The 9,894-nt window shown below is 46.3% G+C and overlaps 1 non-coding gene across 1 annotated transcript; it reads left to right on the forward strand.

Annotated features, from left to right (window-relative positions):
* The first annotated feature begins 8,600 nt into the window (after positions 1–8,600).
* Positions 8,601–8,675, forward strand: Trnat-ugu. Its single transcript has one exon. It is a non-coding gene; the product is annotated as a tRNA-Thr (tRNA).
* Positions 8,676–9,894: the final 1,219 nt, after the last annotated feature.

Consider the following 9,894-nt stretch of genomic DNA (forward strand, 5'->3'; position numbering starts at 1 on the left):
TCATAAAGGGTGTTGTACAAACTCAAATTTACGTCACCATAACTTTGGATGTACTTACTTTCATTTTCTTTGATCTCCTCAATATGATCACTATGCAAAATTCACAACTCTAGTAAATTATGTAAGAAAAATTTGCAAGCACAAATCTCCTACAATCGCGTAGAAAACACTCAGCGCCGACTGTTGCCTAGAACGTAGTTAGCGACTGCTGTATTGCACTACATTCGTAGAAGCACCTCAGTCTACCGCTTGGTGTCTCTGTCTTGTTGTACCATCAGTGATTTCACTCGATAGGCAGTAGCACTTCAAAACAAATTGATAAAATGGTGGCCTGAGGCAGAAACCACTTGGGCTCATAGGTTTAAGCATCCTCTCATACAGATTTTGTGTAATTTTTTCCTTGTTTTCTAACAGGTTGATGCAATGTTTTGAATAGACCAGATCCCTACGTGATTCCAGGAAGGGCTAATCAGAGCTACCAGCCTCAGTTGTAATCCTAGACATGTGGAACGACTGTGAACCTTACTCAGTGAAGAGCCAACTGCATCAACAAGACATGCAACACAGCAGGTCAGGATGTTACGACGGTCTCTCCAGAGGATAATGAAAGAGAAACTGACCTTTTCCCTCCAAAAAATTCAGCTGTGACAGCTGTGATGGACGGGGATGTGGAGAGGCGATATTCTTTTGGAAATGAGATGACTGAGGCATTTGAAAATGGAACAATCGATACGGATCAGATGTGGTTTAATGATGAGACACGCTTCCATCGCCATGAATGACGTCAACAAACTGAGCTGAGACCACTGCGCTGCTAGAAATCCACAAGTTCAAGCTGCCGCTCCACTTCATCAACAAACAGCCACTGTTTAGTGTTCAGTCAGTGTACAATGATTATTGGGACCATTTTTATTGAGGGACCTGTCGCAGCAGATAAATACGGACAGGTACTGGAACATGAATTTCAACCGGCTGCAAGACGCGGCAGCATACTCCGAAACAACTGGTTCGTGCAGGATGGAGTACGTCCACACACTACTGTGGACGTCTTCTATTTCTTTCAGGAGACGTTCGGAAGTCAGATTGTTACCCTGGACGCTTTAGCATTCACTGGACATGATAAGAAATGGCCTCCTTAATATTCCCGATCTCAGACGGTCTGATTATTTGTTACAGGTTTATCTAAAGGACAGAGTCTTCAAAGAAGTAAGGCTCTACACACACACTGCTGCAGAAGGAAACCACTTTGCAAACGTTCTGTATTAAATTTCAGATTTTATTCTGTAACACAAATATGCTGACAAGAATCTATGAACCCAAGGTATGTCAAAGTGGATAAAACATTTCCAACACCTATTTTGCGCCACCCTGCGTGTTCCAGCATTAGACTAGTTTACCTTTACTTTGTGAAACGTACTAAATCCATACATATTACAAAAATGGATTTACATGTACTGATTAGCCCAAAATCGTGACCACTGCCCACAGCGACGTCGGATGCCGCCTTGTGGCGTTGCGGGTACCTGAAGCGGTAACAAACGTATGTGATAGGAGCAGACACAGATGTGCGATCACCCTAACGAAGATATGGGCTGTAAATGGGGAAATTCATTGAGTTACGCGACTTTGACAAACGGCAGAATATTATTACTCACAGCCTGTGAACGAGTATCTCGAAAACGGTGAGGCTGGTCGAATGTTCCCGCGCTACTGTCGTGAGCACCTACGGGAAGAGGTAAAAGGACAGCGAAACTATCATTAGGCGCTAAATGCTTGGACGTCCACGATTCTTCACAAAACGTGGGATTCAGAGGCTTGTCTGCTCTGCAAAGTAGGATAGATGGTGATCTGTGACATCTCTGCTGAAAGAGCATTCTCTTGGTGTACGCACAAGTGCTTCAGAGCACACCGTTCATCGTACGTTGTTGAACATGGAGCTCCGCAGCAGACCACCCCTTCATGTTCACATGTTGACCCCGCGACGTCGTCAGTTACGACAGCAGTGGGCACGGGACCATAGAGATTCGATCGTCGATCAACGGAAAGTTCTCGGTTCCTCAGGTGAATCACATTTTTGATGCACTCGGTCGATGGTCGTCCCCAAAAACGCCGTCATCTAAGCGAACAGCGGCTCGAAATGTGCAGCGCGATATGGACGCAGGCAGGTGGGAGCAGTGTTATGCTATGGGAGACATTCTCCTGCGCTTACATGGGACCTGTGGTAGTAATCGAAGACACGCTGAAGGCTGCGAACCACCTGAATCCCTTCATGCTTGATGTCTTCCCGACCGAGATGTCATCTTTCAGTAGTATAGTTGTCCGTGTCTCGCAGCCAGATCCTTACTATAGTCGTTTAAGGAGCATTACACTCACGTTGATGTCTCAGCGACCAGATTCACCAGATGTAAATTCTATGGAACCCATCTGGGTCGCTATCGGGCGCCATTACCGCGTACGCAAACAGCGGCCCGTTATTCACGCGAATTACATGACCTGTGCGTAGACATCTAATGCCACATACATCCACAAACCTACTAAAAAAACTGTTGGATCCATGATACACGTAATAAGTGATGTATTTCGTTCCAAAGACGGAAAAACAAGCTATTAAGCAAGTGGTTATGATGTTTTGGATGTTTTGGCTCATTGCTGTATACAGGATGTCCATAATTAAACTTTCAGTTTCAAAATGCTGTAGAAAGAGAACTACTACTCAGACTTGAGTCAAATTTGAACAGCACATTATTGACGCAGGGGAAAATGTCGAGGAACAAAAAAACTAACGAAGCTTTTCCCAATAGATGGCGATGTAATCGTCTTAACGTAACTGCGGTCGGCAACAAATGACAGATGAATCGCAGGATGAGGACTATAGTTTGAGGTGCACATTACGCCATCCGTATTGTTCAACTTGCATGACTGCATAAGATCGGAAGTAAACAGTTGTGGCATTGTTAGTCAGGTAAGTCCATCTACCACGACGAGGTCAAAATCGTTTTTTAATTGCTCTGAGGCCAAAAACTGTATAAAAAGCGAAATTACATTGGTTTTAATTGTTCTGAGGTCAAAAACCACATAAAAAAGCAAAATGACATCTGTTTCTAACTATTGTGAGACTGGCGCAAGACGTGCTCAACATGCTGTCTACCATATTCTGTCACAAGTTCAAATCGAGAAACAGCATGTTCCACAATAAATATGAGTGTCTCGGGAGCCACTTACAGAATCCGCTGCGCAACGCATGCCTTCAATTCAGGTACATTCGTAATTGGAGCACTTAACACAATATCTTTCAGGCGACCCTACTACCAGAAGTCATATGGTGATCAGGTGATCTGGACAGCCATGCTCTATGCATATTACGGCTGATAATTCTAGCATTTACGAAACCCGCCAGGGTAGCCGAGCGTGCTAACGCGCTGCTTCCTGGACTCGGGTAGGCGCGCCCGCCCCAGATCGAATGCGGCCGGCGGATTAACGACAAGGGCCAGTATGCCGGCCAGCCTGGATGTGGTTTTTAGGCGGTTTTCCACATCCCGCTAGATGAATACCGTGCTGGTCCCCACGTTCCGCCTCAGTTACACGCGTCGCAGGCATTTGAAACACGTCCGCACTATTTCACGATTCACACTCGACGCAGACATTTGGGGTACACTGATTCCGTCCGGGGGGGGGGGGGGGGGGGGGTGGCGGCAGGAAGGGCATCCGGCCATCCCTAACACTAACACTGCCAAATCCGTTGTAACCACGCCGACCTTGCGATCGCTGCAGGACTATAGCGTAAGCGAAAGAAGAAGAATTCTAGCATTTATGAAATGCTTCTGCAACAGCTACATCACTAGCTGAGCAATGTATGGAGGAGCTCGTCATCTCGCATAAAAATGATCCTGCCCACACATCCACGTTGTTGAATGACTGGATCATCCATGATCATCTGTGACAGGTCCCAATAATCATAGCGTTTACCAGTGACGGTACAGGTAACATGACCCGGAGGACACATCTCGAAAAAAACGATATCGTCAGCCCGGACCACACATTCACCTTTGCAGAATTAAGTGGTACTGGTTGATAACCGTGCGGTTTTTCCAGTGCCCATATTCTGCAATTCTGCGTATTGACATGTCCTTGAATTTGGAAATGGGCTTCGTCTGTCCATAGACTGTTCCACTGCACTCATTGTCAACTTTCATGCGAGCAAGACGTTCCAGAGCGAACGTTGTCTTGCTAGTATGTCAACAGGAAGCAACTCCTGAATATGGGTGACTTTTAAAGGTCAGTAATGCAGGATGTCTCGTAGGATTTCATGCACAGTGCTCGTAGGCATGCCCAAAGTTGGGCCAATTCCCCGTCCATTGCATGGTTGTTCACCACCGTTCAACCCCTGCCGCAGTGCTGTGGCCACATCTTTGAGAGACTTCAGATCAACTGCATTCCTCCCTCTGCCACTCTGTGCTTCAAAACAACATGTCGTTTCGAATTTTGTAATCATTTTCTCCAGACCCTTAGCAGACATTGGATAAATGTCTTTTTTCATACCCCTGAGTGTCCGGAACTTCTGCAGGGCTACTGGCGCACAGACACCGTTCTTTTAAAAGAGCTTTACCAACAGCGCGCGAACCTTCATGGAGACGGTCATGTTGCGCGTTTCTGATGCAAACAGCCTTGTGCCGCGCGTCTGCCGGAGTGCATTATGGCGTTTACAGTGCTATCTATTAGCCAAATTTTCGTTAAACTTTTTTATTTTCCTGACATTTCCCCCTGCGTCGATAATATGCTGTTAAAGTTTGACGTCATTGTGAGCAGTGGTTCTCTTCCAGTAGGGTGTTGAAACTGAAACTTTAATTATGAACATCCTGTATATGTGTGTATCTATGTCGCAGATCTACTCGTAAAACACTGGACCGATTTCAATCCAACTTAGTACAGGTATCACTAACTGACTGGAAAGAATCGTTGTGGGGATAAGAACCAACTACCTATCAAACGGGTGCGGCGGGGGAAAAAAACAGCTTAGCCAGTGACGTTCAAATACCCTTACATTAGTAAAAAAATGGTTCAAATGGCTGTGAGCACTATGAGACTCAACTTCTGAGGTCATTAGTCCCCTAGAACGTAGAACTAGTTAAACCTAACTAACCTAAGGACATCACAAACATCCATGCCCGAGGCAGGATTCGAACCTGCGACCATAGCGGTCTTGCGGTTCCAGACTGCAGCGCCTTTAACCGCACGGCCACTTCGGCCGGCCTTACATCAGTAATCCAGTATTTGATAATGATAGCACCTAGTGACTTGCAATAAACTTTACACATAATTTCAAACCTTTACGAAACTTTTGTCGTCGGTAACCACAGCTAAATGATGAAAGAAAAAAAAGTTTATCGCTAACTATATTGTCACTGCTGTATGAAGCATGACGTTTTAATTTGATACTGAATTACTACAAAACATATTCGTGACACATTCTTCAGACAGTATTCACATATACCACTGAATGCACCAGCAAAATTATATCATTGTACGGCACATAGTTTAGGAGATATGACGTCATAAACACTAACAAGCGTGAAAAGGGTCGCATCATGCATGACATTGTAATTTATTACTTCTTTACTACTACGTCCATTCGCAAAACATTTTTCAGACAGTATCCACAATTTCCACTGGATGAAGCTAGAAAATTATATCATTTTACGACAGATGTTTCAGGAGATACGACGTCATAAATATTGGAGGTAGGGCGATAACGTGGAGAGAGAGGGAGAGTAGGAGATTGACACAGAGAGAAGGGGAAGGAGAAGATGGACACAGATAAGGGGGTGGGGGGGTGGAAGGGTAGATGGGCAGAGAGAGGGGAAAGGGGAAATGGACAGAAAGAGGCGAGAGGAGGACATGGACAGAGAAAGGAAAGGTGAGGAGATGGACAGAGAGAGTGGGGAAGGAGGAGCTGGACAGAGAGAGCGGAGGAGGAGATGGACAAAGAGAGGGTGGAGGAGGAGATAGAATTAGAGAGGGGAGGAGGAGATGAACAAAGAGAGGCAGGAGAAGGAGATGGAAGTGGGGAAGGGAGACGGAGGTTGGACAGAGAGGGAAGGAGCAGATGGACAGAGGGTAGGGTCGGAGGAGATGGAAAGAAAGTGGGACGATCGAGGAGATTGGGGGGGTGGGTGAAGGAGGAGATGGACTGAGAAACGGGAAAGGGGGAGATGGACTTATACAAGGTGTTACAAAAAGGTACGGCCAAACTTTCAGGAAACATTCCTCACACACAAAGAAAGAAAATACGTTATGTGGACATGTGTCCGGAAACGCTTACTTTCCATGTTAGAGCTCATTTTATTACTTCTCTTCAAATCACATTAATCATGGAATGGAAACACACAGCAACAGAACGTACCAGCGTGACTTCAAACACTTTGTTACAGGAAATGTTCAAAATGCCCTCCGTTAGCGAGGATACATGCATCCACCCTCCGTCGCATGGAATCCCTGATGCGCTAATGCAGCCCTGGAGAATGGCGTATTGTATCACAGCCGTCCACAATACGAGCACGAAGAGTCTCTACATTTGGTACCAGGGTTGCGTAGACAAGAGCTTTCAAATGCCCCCATGAATGAAAGTCAAGAGGGTTGAGGACAGGAGAGCGTGGAGGCCATAGAATTGGTCCGCCTCTACCAATCCATCGGTCACCGAATCTGTTGTTGAGAAGCGTACGAACACTTCGACTGAAATGTGCAGGAGCTCCATCGAGCATGAACCACATGTTGTGTCGTACTTGTAAAGGCACAAGTTCTAGCAGCACAGGTAGAGTATCCCGTATGAAATCATGATAACGTGCTCCACTGAGCGTAGGTGGAAGAACATGGGGCCCAATCGAGACATCACCAACAATGCCTGCCCAAACGTTCACAGAAAATCTGTATTGATGACGTGATTGCACAATTGCGTGCGAATTCTAGTCAGCCCACACATGTTGGTTAAGAAAATTTACAATTTGATCACGTTGGAATGAAGCCTCATCCGTAAAGAGAATATTTGCACTGAAATGAGGATTGACACATTGTTGGATGAACCATTCGCAGAAGTGTACCCGTGAAGGCCAATCAGCTGCTGATAGTGCCTGCACACGCTGTACATGGTATGGAAACAACTGGGTCACCCGTAGCACACTCCATACAGTGACGTGGACCACATTACCTTGTACAGCAGCAACTTCTCTGACGCCGACAATAGGGTTATCGTCAACTGCACGAAGAATTGCCTCGTCCATTGCAGGTGTCCTCGTCGTTCTAGGTCTTCACCAGTCGCGAGTCATAGGCTGGAATGTTCCGTGCTCCCTAAGATGCCGATCAATTGCTTCGAACGTCTTCCTGTCGGGACACCTTCCTTCCGGAAATCTGTCTCGATACAAACGTACCGCGCCACGGCTATTGCCCCGTGCTAATCCATACATCAAATGGGCATCTGCCAACTCCGCATTTGTAAACATTGCACTGACTGCAAAACCACGTTCGTGATGAACACTAACCTGTTGATGCTACGTACTGATGTGTTTGATGCTAGTACTGTAGAGCAATGAGTCGCATGTCAACACAAGCACCGAAGTCAACATTACCTTCCTTCAATTGGGCCAAATGGCGGTGAATCGAGGAAGTACAGTACATACTGACGAAACTAAAATGAGCTCTAACATGGAAATCAAACGTTTTCGGACACATGTCCACATAACATCTTTTCTTTATTTGTGTGTGAGGAATGTTTCCTGAAAGTTTGGCCGTACCTTTTTGTAACACCCTGTAGAAGACTTGAATCAAAACATACTCGCGCTACGCTGGTCACTCAGTTAGTTAAAACATATTTTAACAATAGTCTCTCAAAAGTCATTTTTGCCAAGCGTTTTCTATCTTTTCCTTTTTATTTATTTTCAAAGTTCTTACATCTCTCAGCTGTGTAGTAGCCAGGCAGAAATTACAATTTCTATCAGCCGCGTTTGTCCCTTTGTTGTCTCCGAGACATCATTCACTTTACTCTAAATACACACTGCCCACCGCAAGATAGAATGGTGCCTGATGGCGTTGGAGCCACGTGATCTGACATAGAATGTATATACACAGATGAATGGGAACCATTCTAGCGACAATATGGGCCGCAAATGGGGAAATTCACTGGCATACGCGACTTTGACAAAGGGCGGATTGTTATGGCACGGCGCCTGGGGACGAGCATTTCTGTAACGGAGAAGCAGGTCGGCTGTTCGCGTGCCATTGCCGTGAGTATCAGCGGAAAGTGGTTGAAGAACTCTGAAACTTCAATGAAATGAACGCCCTTAGCTGCTTACAGGCGTTGACATACGTCAACGTTGCCAGATGAAAATGTGTGCCCCGACCGGGACTCGAACCCGGGATCTCCTGCTTACATGGCAGACGCTTTATCCATCTGAGCCACCGCGGACACAGAGGACTGCGCGACTGCAGGGATTTATCTCTGGCACGCCTCCCGCGAAACCCACATTCTCAACGTATTGTCCCGCACTACATTCGTAGTGCCCCCGCCAATTATACTCGTTACTCGCGGCGCGTTGCCGATTTTTATATATATCCTCGGTGGCTCAGATGGATAGAGCGCCTGCCATGTAAGCAGGAGATCCCGGGTTCGAGTCCCGGTCGGGACACACATTTTCATCTGTCCCCGTTCACGTATGTCAACGCCTGTAAGCAGCTAAGGGTGTTCATTTCATTGTAATATCATTCTAACGAGCTGCATGGTCACCGATGGTATCTGTTCTTTCGGAGATGTCCGAAAGAACAGATACCATCTTAATATATATAACTGTGAAACTACCAGCAGGCGACAAGCTGTTGGGCAGTCACGCGTTAATAGAAAACGTGGATGTCGGAGGCTCACGCACTCTGTAAAGCAAGATAGGCGATAACCTGTGACAGATCTGACGACAGAGTACAATGCTGGTGCAGGCACAAGTGTTTAGAATCACATGTTTCACGGCACATTTTGGAAAATGGGGCTCTACAACATACGACCCCTAGGTGTTCCCATATTGACACAACGACATCGTAGCAGTGAGCATGCGATCATGGATGTTCAACATGTGTCAATGGAACGGTATCGCCTGCTCGAATAATCACGTTTCTCATTACAACAGGTTGATGGTCGTGCCCAGATACGCCGTCATACAGGTGACTGGCTGCTCGAAAAATGCGCTGTGTCACAGACACAGGCCAGTTGGGGCAGTACTATGCCATGGCGTACATTCACCCGGGCTTCCATGATATCTGTGGCAGTAATCGAAGACACAGTGGCAGCTGTGGCCGACGTCAACACTTCTGCGGACCACCTGCTTCCCTTCATGTCTGATGTCTTGACTGATGGCGATGACATCTTTCACCATGATAACTGTCCATACTAACCGTGTCACTAGGCCAGAACCGTGCTACAGTGGTTTGAGGAGCTCGAAGTAAACTCACGTTGATGTCTTGGCCACCAAATTCACCCGATCTGAACTCGATGAAAAACATATGTGGCAATCTCTGGGCCCATGTACCTTCCGATACCTACCAGGGACTTGCCGAATCCATGCTACGCACAATCGCTGCTTCACTGATTTCCAAAGGTGGCCCCATAAGCTATTAAGCAGGCTCACTAGTGCAGCTGCACTTAACGTTGAAATGATGCGTCTGAGACTTCGGACTTCTAAAAAATCAGTGTGAGATGTATCGTATCATATACATTTGTCAAAACTGCGAAACACTTTGATAATACAGCGCATTTAAAGGCCTATTTCTTGGGCCAGGACTACGTGAGGTGGTTCACTGGTTAAGGCATTGGACGCGCATTCGGGAGATGCGGTACTTAAATCAGGTTTAGGTTTTCCA

Source organism: Schistocerca piceifrons, chromosome X (genome assembly GCF_021461385.2).
Source record: "Schistocerca piceifrons isolate TAMUIC-IGC-003096 chromosome X, iqSchPice1.1, whole genome shotgun sequence".
Classification (NCBI taxonomy): Eukaryota; Metazoa; Arthropoda; class Insecta; order Orthoptera; family Acrididae; genus Schistocerca; species Schistocerca piceifrons.